This window comes from Limulus polyphemus, unplaced genomic scaffold (assembly GCF_000517525.1).
Source record: "Limulus polyphemus unplaced genomic scaffold, Limulus_polyphemus-2.1.2 Scaffold540, whole genome shotgun sequence".
Lineage (NCBI taxonomy): Eukaryota > Metazoa > Arthropoda > Merostomata > Xiphosura > Limulidae > Limulus > Limulus polyphemus.
The window spans coordinates 285109-300660 of NW_013666150.1; the positions used below are offsets into that span (position 1 = coordinate 285109).

The following is a 15552-nucleotide window of genomic DNA, read 5'->3' on the forward strand; positions in this document are numbered from 1 at the left end:
TAATAAACCAGTTTTATTAAGTAAGGACTTGTGTCGCTAAAGTTTCTTCGGAACGAAGTTACGGAAAGTTAATTAACAAACGGAGACGTAACAATACAAACAATTAATGAAAGATTATCATCCCTAGCATTCAACTACTACAGTAAAGCAGAGAAAAGAAATCCTTTAACTGACACCCTCCACACGATGACAAGCGCCTCCTACAAAACAACGACTCCATACAACGAATACTTAGCTTTGAAACAACCTAAATACACTACAAGGTTGTTTGCAGCCCATTCATGTTGTTCAATTTTTTCAGCTCGGACACAGGACAGGTGAACTATTCGGCGCCTCTCCTGTGAAAGTGGGTTTTCTCGGGGATCTCCCGTTTTCCCCCACAACAGATTGCATGGCACTCTTGGATTTAATGATCCCAGCCTAGGCATTGGTTTTCAGATTCCAGCCATTAGGTGACCCTGTTTAAGGGCGTTTATTACAATCTGCTTTGTCGAATATTGTCGCCTTGCTTCTTCTCGCCAACGTCGTCATGGGCCTTGGTCTTCTTCTCTGCCTCTCAAACTTGAGAAATCTCAAGGAATCATATCCGCCTAATTAATAATTATGACCCATCTCCGAAATTATATTAACCCCACAAACTCAGCAAGAACCTGTTTCAAGTTTTCGCGTGCAGGGCGATATCAATATCACTGAATACCCCAGTTTATGAAAGTTTTCTTTCCTTTAAAACTAAATCCCTGCCAAGTTTTTTGTTTGTTTGTTTAGTTTGTAATGATTAAACTTCATTATTTCAGCAATCGTGTCCTCACTTCATTATTGATATTTTGAGCGTAGTTCCAAACTCATTTCACAAGATTTCACCAACTTAGAAAAGCAATGTTAAGTTTAAATTCACATATTAAGCCAACAATACAAATTACTTGTCGTAAGACTAATTATAATTCAACAAATTATTCAAGTTTAAAAATGCGATATTCTTTTCAACAACGTTATTTAATCAAACTGACTGCGATAAGAATTTTTTAAATCTTAATCACTGATGCTTTTAAAAGTTCTCTAAAGTTGAATTTAAAATATGAGAAGAAAAAATTAGAGTGAATTAAATATATAATATTCTTTGTCATTTGTAGTGTAGAATTTTGTCAATTATTCAGTCAAATTCAATTTCTGTTCATATAGGGGCGCATTCTGAGAACTTATGGGGGTTACTTTAAATGTGTTTGATTCTGAAATTTAAAAAGTAGAATATCAATGTTACGATTGAGATTTTTTTTTTTTTTGAAACGTACAATTTACCGAATTAGGTCTTCCATGTTAAACACCACAAATTCATGCTTGTCGTTTTGAATTCGAGATTTTGAAAACTTAAATTTTATTTTTAATGAATTATACAATATAGATCTAGGAAGTTTTTTGTTTTTTTCATTTCTCACCAACTTATAGAATTGTTCTAAATTAGTATTATTTCCACAGTTTTCGGACATTGCTAATCATGTGGATTCGACTTTTCTTGATTTTGAAGAAGTTTGCTAAGAAGTAAGTTAGAGTCGAATGACATTGCTGACCCTGAAATGAAGTCTTGAGTGAAGAACTGTGAAAGTGAAGTACTGAAATAGTGAAAATATAACTCGTACTCGTAGGTAGCTCAGTGTCGTGTTTGTATATTGTTGTTGAGTATTTATTAACTATAGAGTTTAAATCCTACAGGGTAGAGAAAGTATCTAGCTCTAATGTTATTAGTACAGTAGGGCTGACAAGTAATATACTTTTCAGTCTTACGTTACCCTATTTATATTTGCACTAGCTTCATAATCTTGTGAACTACTGCATTATTCTAATATGTCCTAACGTAGTATAATCTTCCTGTTAGTTTTTTCACCTAGTGTTTGCCTTTTGTAAGTAGTTTTTGAATTATGCTTAGTGTCAGGTGGTAGACATCTTTTGGAGGTCACCATTTGCACATTCTGTGAAAAACATATTTTTTGGCTAAAAATATTTTAGCATGTGCAGTTCCTATTATAATGTGTCTTAAGTGGGAGATAGCTCAAGACTAGTGGCTGGTGTAAAATCTCAAAGGCAGCTACTGTTTGCAAAGAAGTATATCAGAAATATATTTTCAGCTAAGGAAAATGTTAACTTTTTGTGAAAATTTATTTAATAGTAAATTGTATTAGTTGATTACTTTTGTAATAGTTAATCACTTATTGGAATGATTGAAAACAGTAATCATCAGAAACATTAATTGTGATTAGTTATTTTCATGACATTAATCAATTTATTTAAAATTTCCATCAAGACAGTTATTTGATTATTTTTGTGACATTGATAAATTTAATCATAATTTCAGTTAATAAGTTAATTTATATAACACAAATTGATGTAATTTCTGCTTATAGGTAATCATTGCCTAGCTCTAGTTACAGTTTGGGGATTCCAAAGCTAGTTTTTAATTGGTAGTTGTTATAGTCCAATTGATCAGACAGATGTTGTCAAGGGGAAATTGTATAATAAGATCAGGAATGTCACTAATAAGTATACTAATACAATTTTAAATAATTATGGTGTGCTTTAATTTTGTCCTCCAGTGGCTTAGCAGTAAGTCTCAGCTTAAAACTCTAAAATTCAGGTTTCAATAACTGTGGTAAGCAGAGCAAAGATAGCCCATTATGTTGCTTTGTGCTTAACAGCAAACAAAGTAATTTTAGGTACATTGTTAGGATTATATGGAGTGTAGTAGTGAGGGAGAGAGGTTAAGTATGCGAGAGACAACTTGTGGTAATGCAATTTTTGGTTTATCGTTAACCGTTTATGAGGATGTGGTTGCAAGAGTTGAAGTGGAGGAAGAATGAACACTGTATGATTAGATTTGATGTTCTACTATGTGTTGAGATAAAAAGAAATAATTTCAGTTCCTAATTTTACAAAACCAATTTTAAGGCTATGGCATAACATTTAAAGAAAACAAGGCATCCATTGGTCCATCTAGGCTGTCCCATCCACTAAATAAAATAAGAAGAAAAACAAAACCTCAGAGCCAACCCACACCATTCAAATATTTATCAAACCTTCCCTTAAATTCTCTTAGAGATTTATCTTTACTCAATTGGATAATTAGTTAAAAATTGATGAGAGGCAGATTTGGGAAAATGTTAAAAATATATTGATTTTAATTCAAGATAAACATGTTTAAATAGAAGAAAGGGATAACAGGTAGGATTAAACCTAATTGGTTTACTAAAGATAAAATCAGGATAGGTGCCCTAAGTTTAAATTTATAAGTAGGATGGAAGATTTATAGAGCTATAGGAAAGCTAGAGATTTGGTTTTAAAAAAAAGGTTCAAGAGAAACAGCTGACTAATAATCTTAAACTTAGGATTTTTTAAGAATGTTAAAGGAATGCAAAATGTTAAAATTAAGAGAGGGCCATTAAAGGATGCTGATGGCAAAAATTTTGTTAAAACTATGGAGATGGCTGAGCTTTTAATCTTTGAAGAATGAAGTTAATCACCAGCTTTAGAAATGTGAAACTATATATATACTATAACTATGAATTTACTATGTATATCTACACAAAATTTGGCAAGCTTTTAGGAAACATGACAAGTGTTATACACAAAATAATCAGATTTTTAATAAAGTATATCTACTAAAACATTTTCTGTCAATTTCCAAAGTCTGTACTAAGTCAGTCCGGTTTGAGTGAAAGGTGATTTTCATACTAAGAATTAAAAAAATGTTCTTCGTCGTACAGTTTTCATATTTCAAAGTGTTTAATCTTTCTAGTTTTATGTGAAAAAAACAAACTATATTTTATCTCTTATGATAAGGCCCCCTTAACTCTTCTCATAGGGGATCTGTTATCTGACCAACCTTATAACCACAAAGTAACCATCAGAGTTACCATATTGAAACTTTTAATATTGTTTGCATATATTCATGAAATTTGGCAAGCATTTGGTAAACATAAGTCTTATGTACATAGAAAATCAGGTTTTTTTCAGTAAGTATTTCACTAAAGATTTGTCCGTGAATATATGGTATCAAAGTGTTGACCTTTTCTGAGTGCAAAGTGCTTTTCATGTGAAGATTAAAAACACTTTTCTTCATCTGAAAATTTTCAAATTTCATTTGTGTAGCCTTTGAAACTTTCTAAATAAATGTAAAATGTTTTTGTTTCTTTTTCAGTGAAACTTTATATCGTGTTATTTTCTCTATTGACCCTCCCTGTAACCACTATAAAAGGTTATAAAATAAATATAAACTATCCCATTTTCTTTCTAGAATGTTTGCATATTGTAACAGGATATTACAGTTGCTTATCCTAAATAACTTAAAGCTTGTAAGAATACATTTGTTTATACTTTATTTTATTACCCTTTGAACTGTGTCTAACTAATAATCCCACCAAACAAGTTGTAAATCACTCATTGAACATGTAACTGTAACTCAAGTTACTGTATTGAATGACATAATGCATGAGCTGCTTGTGAACATACCTCATGAAGAATTATTTTTCCATTATTTTACCTAATTTAACCTAACCAGTTTCTAATTTTTATAAATTAGCTACTTTTATAATAAAGAATAAACAAGAAATATGGTACTTACCTTTGACCATTTGTTTTTTCATGTCAGTTGCCAATGAAATTTATGTCTACTTTTTTATAATGATGATGGTACTAGTATACTAAATCATTTTTATTTACTTAAATAATGCATATAAGAACACAATAATAATAATATACACAAAGTAAACAATGTTCTATAACTATTATAATTAAAATGGCCTAACTAAAACAAGAGGAGCTTAGACTAATTCCTTTTGCTGAACACCATGAGATAAATTTTCAAACTGAAAATAAAATTAATAATATTCTATAATGTAGCATTATATGTCATTTGATAGATTAAAACTTTGCTTTTCTATTGGCTATAAATGATATAGTATGAAAAATGGCAGAGAGAATTATTGTCAATTTGTGGCAAGTGAATCTGATTTTGTGGTTTATGACTCCATAAAAGAAAAAAATAATAATAAGATTGAAGGCTATAAAAATTAGACTTTACTTTAGTTATATTTATGTTATAATGAGTAATTTATGTTAAATTCTTTACTTCAGAGAGGGGTGGTAAATAAATTAGAGAAGAGGGAAAACCTAGAGAACAAATATCACAATTCTCATCGTAAAGGAGATTGAGGATTTTTAATAATATTTCTTTATAAAATTTAGAACATTGAACTTGTATAAAAAATTTGATTTATTAACTCCATTTTGATGTCAAGTTTATTCGTATACAATGATAATAAAGTACTTTAATGGAATTTTGAATGGGACTCTCTAAAAGGTGATGACATGCACTTTGACCTACTCATAGTGAGAGGGTTGATTCCTGTCCCTCAAATGTTAAGTGATTTTGTGTTACGATGCTGATATGTGTCATACTACTAAAGACAATATGTAGTCAGCATTTCTGTTAGCTCCCCAGTGGGAGTAAAGAATGTTACAATTTTGAACCTAATTCCATTGTAATATGGTCTTGCTGGCGAAAGGCATTTGCCTGAAATGTCGCACAAAATAAAATTAGAAGTTTTCATTTAAATGTATCAGTTTATCACATTACGGTTATTCACTTGTAAAGCTACCATATTTGAGTAATAAATATTGGTGATATATATATATTGACTTGTTAAAGTTAATTTTCAATATAGTCCATGTGTAAAAGTTCAGTTACAAAATCATAATCTGGTGGTCCGATAAACTAACTTGTATCAATTTTGTGAAAACTTCTAAACATGTTTCTCTGTCTTGTTATTTCAGAGTGCTTCTTAAAGATATGTACAATGGGAAAACAAGCTACTACTAAGCAAAAATGTGGTTTTCTTTGCCTGCCTATATGAGGTAAGGAACTTGAATTTCAATTTCATAAGCAGTCAGAAGGCATGTTATGTGGAAAATATGTTGTTTATGATATTAAAAGTCATATGCAATCAATTGCCAGAGCAGCAGACTGATAAATTTAACTTAAGAGTATTGTTTTGTGATAGTGCTAACTGAAGTGCTTAAATACTTCGGTGTAGATTGTATTTGAAGAGGAATAGATTGTGAAATAATGATTAGTAAAACATTTTTTTCTGAAGAGTTCAGATTGTTTCTTTAATGTAGTGGTTCATGTTTTCATATTTTATGAAAAATACCATGTTAATACATATTTAATGAAATATAATGTTTTTTAATTTTCTGCATTTGAACACATTTCATGAGTGATATTACTCATTTAGTAAAATGTAAACACATTCAGAACCTATATAAATATATCATCATTACAAATGGATCACAGTAGTAATAAAAGTTTTGTAATTTTTTAATAAGGCTACCACTACTCAATCTCTGTCCTAAAAAAAGCTTTATTTTCATTTCCAATATACGCAACACAACAATATTTTCATATGAAGGTAATGATTATTTTTTTAAGGAATTTTAGACAAAGTATGCTGTACTAATTTTGAAGGTTTATGGGATACATCTATATGGAAGTGGACAATGTTTTGGTCACTGTACTGACACCGTCATCATAAAAACTTCAAACCCAGGAACTTTGTTGTTTATCTTCCAGAAACTAGCACGATGGTCATTAACAATCTAAAAGATTTTTATCCTATGTTTACCTCAAAGGGTGCATTTTATAACCTTATGACAAATAAAAGGAAAATTGTCTTTTTAAAATTATATCTAGCACTGTATGTACTGTAGTTGTCTCAGAATGAATGTACATGATAGATTGATAAATATGTAGATAGATACAATATTTCATCCATTTCTCATGTTGTCTGATGTCAAGGTTTTGCAGGTTTGAACAAGGTTACAGAAATTTCTTTCCATAACAATGCTTCTGCACCCAGCATGGCCAGCTGGTTAGGGTGCTCTACTCTCTATCTGTGGGTCGTGGGTTTGAATCCCTGTCCCACCAAACATGCTTGCCGTTTCAACCGTGGGGGTGTTATAATGGAATGGTCAATCCCACTATTCACTGGTAAAAGAGTAGCCTTGAGTTGGCAGTGGGTGTTGATGACTAGCTGCCTTCCCTCTAGGGATGGCAGTTCAGATAGCCCTTGTGTTGCTTTGTGTGACATTCAACACAAACAATGCTTCTTGAATTAATACCAGTTACAAAGTGAGTTGCTTCCAAATTCTTTATTGACATTTTATCGGATATTCACAGTCTTCATAGTAAACCTTAAACTTAGATTTTCTGGGAGAGGAATTATATTAATGTTTCACCAAACCAAGTTTTTTTTATTTTCCTAATACTGAATTGCTCTAGTTAGTTAGATCCTCATTTCTCTTTTATTCTTTTTTGTTCTAATTTTGATGTAGTCTTGAATGTCTTTTCTGTTTTTCAAGTAATGACACAATGTTTGGTTGTTGTTTTTTATCTTATAGACTCATTGTCTTGATTTTCTACAATCTTTTAGAATGTATTTTATGGTTACTATGTTAATATACCATGTTTAATATTAGATGCTTTATCAAACATTCCTAAGAACTCTGTTATGTATTTATGCAACTTTGGGTAGGGCCAATGCTGGACCATTGGAGTTTTCATTGATGTTCCTCTGGACTTCATTTCACCAGACATTATTAGTTGCTGTTGCTGTACAGTTATAGTGATGGAACATATTTTATTATCTATTTTTCATAATTTATGTGGTCTTTATTTTTTTTCCAGAATTTAATTAGTCTTTTCAGTGCAAGGTATATTTGGTGATAAATTTGGCTGCACGGATTTCTGTTTGTCACCTTGAAGTCTTTGGCACTAAAACCATAAAGATGTTCTTTCCATTTCACTAGTCCTTTCTTTAGGAGATTAGATGTTTCTTAATATATGGACTATACAGAAGGAATCAGTGGCAGACTGGGCCTTTTTGGAGCGCTTACAAGAAGTATATCAAATTGCATTGAATAATGTGCGTACATATTATCAGATTATGAGTGAGGAATCAATAACTTGCAAAGAAGAAGTAAAACTTGCCAGAATAACTTTGCATTTATTTTAAAGATAGCCCCTAACCCTTAATTTAAAATAGTAAACACTCCATTCTATATGTGCATAACACATGCATGAAATAATACTTGTAAGTGTTCAATGTTTGTTTGCATTAACTGTATCTGAAAATCTGAATTGAGTACACCAGCAGCCATTTGAGCCCATCAGATGATTTTGAGACCATGTCTATGATTTGAATGCTCACAAGTGTGAAGGCTTCGAGATGCTCCTCAGGCTTGTTTTTATCATCTTTAGCTTTGAGAAACATTTTTCACAGTGACCTTGAGTAATGGAAAGAGTCGGAAGAAAGTGATACACTTTATTTAAGTTTTCGTATACTTTTGAATGTAGCATGTAGATCTCAAGCAACTGAAAAGCATACATTAAACATTATTTGCCACTCTGCAAAGTTATGAATGAAATAATGTCCTTGTCTTCTACTCTGTGGTCATTCTCAGTTGCATAAGTGGTGTTACCTCCCTCAACCAACACCTCTTCCAAGTTAGTGTACTAATCTTCTAGACTTTGATTTAGCTCTGGATACACATTTGTAAAATGCTCCAATGCAGATCTTGCTTTTGTAAGATCTAGGTGTAGCATGAGCTTACCTATCTTATTCAGTGATCCAGCAGGCAGCCCTTTTTATTTACATCAGCAAAACTTTTGGTCAAAATGCTACATGTGAGCATTCAACTGACCATGTACTGCATATCATGTTGTCAGAATTTCTAATGTTTGATGAAATACTGTGTTGAAAATATCAATTTTGTATTTAATAATTGGTAATGTAGTTGTATTACCTTCTGCAAATCTTGTTTCATCATATTTAGCTTTTTGCTTTCTTACAGCTTGGACAGGATATTCAGCTGACACCCTGACTTTATCACATTCCTCAATGTCTAACAGACTTGGCCAATCTGTTGCACAAAATATCATTCCCACGTCTTACAAATGTGTCTTCTTTAGCTGTAATGCTTTACATGTCGTCTCTCAGTGCTTTCAGTTGAACTGTACACTCTTGTATTTGTATCCAAGCCTGAACTAAATAAAATCCACTTGTTTGAAGGTATTCTGATACAACAGATATGATAGGATGGAAAATGGACATGAATGTGTGAGCAATAAAGATTGTTTCATACCTCAGAAAGCACTCCAGCATCCCTCTAACCTTTGTATTCATGACAGCATCATGTGACATTCAGTGCTGCAATATGACCAGACACTTGATCAGATCCAGGAAAATAGCTTTGGAGTGATCTGTAGATGTTCTGAGCACAGCTGATAATGCACTTGTTTTTCATGACCAACATGTTTTGCCTATCAGCTTCATTCCTTTTAACTTGTCTGCCCCTAACTTGCTCTCATTTTCCTTTTCCAAGATATCCATTTACTTGTAGGAACTTCTGAAGAACAACAGATTGAATAATGATATTGCTGCAACACATTCCTTTATCGAGTCTATCACAACTAAACTGAGTACACTGTACTGCCCATGGCAAGCTGCTTCTCCACTTGTTGATATCAATGTTGCAATCTCCAAATACCTTTTTACTAGATTGAACAGTCCTTGTCCACTATCACTGTGGCTGTGCGAGGGAACTAGTAGCCATACTAGACTACCACAGCACACTTGTCAGTTGTAGTGATGTCTAGTGTGGAATCAATCTGTACTGAGCACAAAGCAACATTTCTAACTCCCTCTAACATACAGTTCTGGATCATATTCTTCATTATAACAAGTAGTTTGTTAACCATTGTCTTACTGATGAAAGTAACTGAAACATCTTTTCCAGTGGCTCTAGTTTTTTGCATTTCTTAGAGTTAGCAATTACTTTGTTCAAATGCTTTGAGAGTGGCATGTCATACTGACTCAGAAGTTTCATCAGTCACTGTGATTTATTTCATCTATTTCCAGCTCGTGTGCAGCTTCACCTCTGAATCCTCTAAATGGAAGATTAGGTTTTCCAATAACCCTGATAATAGCAGTAATTCCATCAACAAGTTTGTGATTCTCCTGAATTTCAAGTTTTCATTAATTAGGCAGAATGTTATGTAATAAGATGTTTCCACTTTTTATACTCATCTCATGCACTTCATAATTTTGCATGTGTACCTTAGATTCTTCATGTTCCTCTAAACTTTGATGAACATGATGGCAGTCACTGCATCCACTCACAAATGAAGACCTGGTATTACTGCTCGAAAAGCATAGCCAAATAGCATAGAAAATTTTCTGTTGTTGATTTGAAAAAAGAGCGTCTTTGTCTGTTAACTTGCTATCATCAACTGTTTTTTTTGGTAGTACACATCTGGGTCAAATGGAATGTTTTCAAGTAATTGAACTGGATGTTGTACAAAAAATTTGCTGTGCATTTCGTGACTTGATGGTTTAGAAAATGTGTTCAAACCATCAGAGATTTCACTTTTATGAGAGTCGTCTGCTCCTCTCTCTGTCATATTTCTCAATACTGCATGGGGCTTTCAAGTGTGTTGCCGTAACGTTATCATCATCTTTGCCAAGATTCAAGAGTTTTTCATGGTCATTTGTTATGTTATCTGTTGATTATTTTGAAATGTTCAATGTGGGAAGTGATTTTATAGTTCTCTTTATCAAACTAATAAATAGATGTGATAATGTCCTTGTATCTTATAAAAATCAAATTTGTGACATTATCATGAAGGAATAATTCACATATCATTTTTATAACAGTAATCCAGCTTATCGTACATAATAAATTTTGCTGACATAAAGCAAAATTTGCCGTCACCATGTATGTACAACATGCCATGACAGTGTCGTTATTAACCAGACTTATATTGACCAGCTAGATTGGTTATCAACTCATGTCACTTTTCATAGAGTCTGAAATGTTTTAGAACTACTAATCAAATGTGCACGCACCAAAGAAATTAATTTCTCTTATAAATGTCTAAATGACATTTATCGTATGATTTTAATTGTAAAAATATGTATTATTATACATAGTACATGAACGTATATGAAATATTGATATTGAAAAAGTAACTTGTACAGACTATTATCTGCTTATTGATTTTCTCACAAGATGGTTTAAAAATTTTGAATATTATGACCAGTCAATCACAAACCCTATACTAAGCATTCAGCTTGTAATATGAGGATCTGTTAAGCATTCTACTGGTCAACTTGCATGCAGAATGGTTATTTATACATAATAATCTTGCAGCTGGAAGAGAAAACTAGAGATGCTGTTCAATCCTATTATTGCTAGTAGGTTTGCCAAATATTAGCAATTTATTGCATGTGTAATTCACCAGCAAAATTGCCAAGTGGGACAAGCCCATTACTCCTAATGTAATAACTGTAAGTTTAGTTTATAACAGTGTATCATTATGCCATTATACGACTAATACTGATTCTTGTAGCTGACAATTTTAATATTTTGGTGGAAAAAAACGTTCTTTTGTGAGGTAGTCCTATAATAAATACGAATACCAACAAAACTAAACTACCATTATTACTTCATTATTAGAAAATAATAATGTGATGAAATTGATATGTATACAAGCAAAACTAAACTTTACTATAGTCTCTCAACTTGCAGATCTACTTCTCGAGGATTGTTCATTATTATTCAACATGACACTTTGAACAGCAGATGCCGATTCAATATTTCCTGTAAACTTTGCAGTTTTTTGCAACTTTCTCATTTTAGAAGATTTGTGCTTTTAGCATCCACTAGCTTGTCTCCTTTTTCCGACATTATTTATTGTTTTAACATATAAAGTCTACAGGCTTGTCAGCTTTAAACAGTAGGCCCAGGACTTGCTCATACTACGCAATCGTTTCATAATGTTTCTCAGATATTAATACAAAACGTAAAGCTATGTGGTATTAGTCAGGAGAAAAGTATGGTGCTGTAACTTGCATATATGCCTACGCAGCACGCGATCTACACAATAATCTAGACCTTCTACATAGAAAGTTAATGGGAATCCCTATCTTTTGCTTAAGCAAAATTCTAAAAATAGACTAGTGTTTTACAGAATGTGATGTCAATTAGAGCACTTCCCTCAAGAGGGTATGAATATTTATGAATTTTATGTTTGTGTCAAGGCCTGCAAGAAAGGAGTATAAATATTGGCCGTATATTATAGGTCTAAATGTATTCAATGTTTATTATAGTGTTCTACATCAATTTGACCATTTGAGATAGATAAAGTACACTGGTTTTAATTTATGAACATAGGTTTAAATTTTATTAAGCAGTAAACTATAAAATTTGATGGAGGACCACTGCTCAAATTCTAGGGGAAACCATCAAGATTTTGTCCAGCAGATCAGTCCACCACTGGAAGGAGGATGATATTTTTGTACTTACTATGTACTGTATCTTGCCATTGGGCAGAAATGCAAACAACCATTTGTCACATCTATGTCATCAAATAATGATTGGTCTTCTCCTGTACACTAAATCTTGCTTTTTATGCATATCAGCCTCTTTTTCTATATTGTGTTTGAATGTCTGTGTATAACTCCATGATCTTCTTTGTATGTTTTGGGTATTATTTGATCATTTATGAAGTATTTATATTATTCCTATATCTGAATTTTTAAATGAATAACCAACTTTATTGTATACTTTTGATATTTAATTGAATTTGTACATGTATTTATAGATGGAGCATTTTTAATCGACAAAAGAAAAAAAAGTATAATGAAGAAGATTATATAGCATCAAAGTCTCGAGGAGAACAACTGTTACACATGGTATTAGAAGAAGAAAGTCTGATATGTTAAACATGGTTAATAGCACTCTGGGCATGTACTCAAGGAAACTGAAGTATTAGTATCTATTTGGAAAATCATTTTAACACAGAGTTTTATTTTAAGGTATTGTGATTTGATTGGTATTTCATCATTTCCTAATAATTGTTTTTAAGGCAAATGTTATTCATGTTTTCCAGAACCATTCTATTCTTGTTGATGAAATTGATAAATATGTTTTTTTTTCTGTATTTAGCTATTCATTTATTAAAAGATTGTTTATTGTATTAATGTTCAAAAAATTATTATTATGGAGAGTGCAAAGCATTTGTGTTCTTAATATTGTCATATATTTTATAGAGAGGCTTAAAAGTAACTCTTCAGCACTTACTTGTGCAGTCTGCCCTGACTGTAAAGGTTAAGGTAAGGATATCATCTTTATTATCTGTTCAGTTTTATTTCTTTTGGTTTTGTATATCGTTTAATGTGAATTTATTAACTCAATATGGACCTTCATGAGATTTGAAAGTATGATTAGAAAATCAGGTTAGAGAGGTAATATTTGTAACATAATTTAAGTGTATGTGAATTCTTATTTTAGGTATTCTTGAATGTTGATAATACTTGACAACAGTATTGCCCAAGGGTGATTGTAATCTGGGTGTATTAAAATCCATTTTGTTTGTCTTTAAGAGAAACTTTATTCCATTTAACTTGAATAAAAATATGCTTTCATTTGCCATCAGATTAATTAAGTTGTCTAAAGATATCTTATAATACTGTGGATTCTTCAGGTACATCACTAGAAAAATGTAATGTTTGTTTATAAGAAGGATCCAAAATGCATACTGAAATTTTGAAAGACACAGAAACATTTACAAGAGGATTGGTACATTTTTCTGAAACATCTTGCCCACAATTATTTATTGAGTCATGCTAGTCTATTTTCTGCACTTCTAAGGGCAAAAAAATTCCAGCCATCACTTTGGTTTTGCATAATTTATACTCAAGCAGGGTTATCCAGCACTAATTACCTATCCCCATCTTAATTACCAACTTAACAATAGATGACATCATACTGACTAAACCTGCACTTTTCCTTCTAATTTTGTGAGTGGTCAGAATTTAACTCCTATATATAAAGTACACCTTGCATCAAGTATTGGAAACTACAGAGGATATGGTCAGTTATGATGTCAATAAAACTAAACTCTGGCTGCTGCTGCACTGGAAAAGCTAAATCCTACTTATTGCTAGGTATAAAACTCCATGTGTATATGTACAATGCTGATATAACCATTATTTCTTACAAACTAGTGGACAAAATGGTCAAGAGTAATGTTCAAACAAATGATAGACTTAACCAGGTAAATTATTTGTATCACAAATGGCTTCAAAACCTTTGAGGCAAATTTTAAAATCTTTTAAACTTTTAAGTTTTCTACTTATTGAAATCTCTGATCTTGCATTTGCAATGTTTATTTCTTTGGAAATTCCTTATAGAGTAAAAATATATGCACTTAAAACTTTGAATGCAATGTTTCACAAGTTCAGAAATTAAATTTCTGCACTTCTAATTTGACAAAATCTTGTTATTAAATGTCAGAACGTATGTATGTACTTCTTGAGAAAATCCACTCACACAGTGATGTTTTACATTCATTTGAGGTAAAGATTTGCAAACTTTACATAACGTTTTTGCTGGATGAAAGTATATATTTTAAATTATAAAAAAGTTTATAAAGTGCTAGACACTATTACTGACTTTTCCAAATCTAATGAATTTTTGTCCTCTCATCCAAAGAAATTAAAAAGCTTTTATCCCATCAATCACTTGAATAGTCTTGTAAACTTCAATAAAATTTCCTTTTACCTTTCTTTTCTCAAGAGGGAAGAAGTTAACAGTTCTTAACATATCCCTCAAGGTAACCCTTTTCCTTGAATCAACCTAATATTCCTCCTCTGGACACTTCACAAAAAGACAAAAGACAGTATCTTTGCTTAGATAAAGAGATAAAAAATATAGACAGTATTTCAAATTAGGCCTAACTAATGATTTCTATAAAGAAATAATTATGTCTTTTGACTTGCAATCAATATATCTATAAATAAATCCCATAATTCTATAAAGTTAGCTTTACTATGATGACTTGAATGACTTATCAAAATATTTTTCTCCAGTCATACTCTTGAGTGGGTTCACAAATGTTATCTTGTATTTACAGTTATTAAAGACCTCTTGTCAAACATTCTTCCATCTTACCAATTGTAATACCTCGTCATCTTCAGTACAGCTAGAAATACTCAAGAGTTTAATCATCAGCAATGTTTACTAACTGGTTAGTTATTTCTCTTTCAGTATTGTTAATGTAAATAAGAAAAACCAAAGGATCAAGCATTGATCCTCATAACACACCCACAACTAATAACAAAAGTCCAGTATGTCAGGACTCCATTAACAACTTTTTGCTTTTTCTCACCCAGCCACCCTACTCTAATTAAGAAGTTTTTCTCCCAACCTCCACTGATGTGATTTTCTTAGCTAATCTTCTGTGTGATACCTCATCACAGTTTTTTTCTTTCATCTAAGTGCACCAATTTCACATTCTCTCCATTGCCAGATAAGTAATTTTTTCAATACAAAACCTATTCTTCATAGAGTTCTCTATAAATATTTACTTTTATATATATATATATATATATATATTTGTGTGTGTGTGTATATATATATATACTACACACACACACACACACACAC

The 15552-nt window shown here is 31.7% G+C and overlaps 1 long non-coding RNA gene across 3 annotated transcripts in view; it reads left to right on the top strand.

Annotated features, from left to right (window-relative positions):
• Window positions 1-1922: 1922 nt before the first annotated feature.
• Window positions 1923-15552, top strand: part of LOC111085664 — a 28532-nt gene continuing 14902 nt past the window's right edge. For 2 of the 3 annotated variants that reach the window (XR_002610478.1, XR_002610479.1), the window contains exons 1-3: window positions 1923-2097; window positions 5821-5901; window positions 12707-15133. This is a non-coding gene — a long non-coding RNA (uncharacterized LOC111085664). Of the gene's footprint in view, window positions 2098-5820; window positions 5902-12706; window positions 15478-15552 lie in introns of those variants that run through there. The other variant, XR_002610480.1, reaches the window with a different exon arrangement.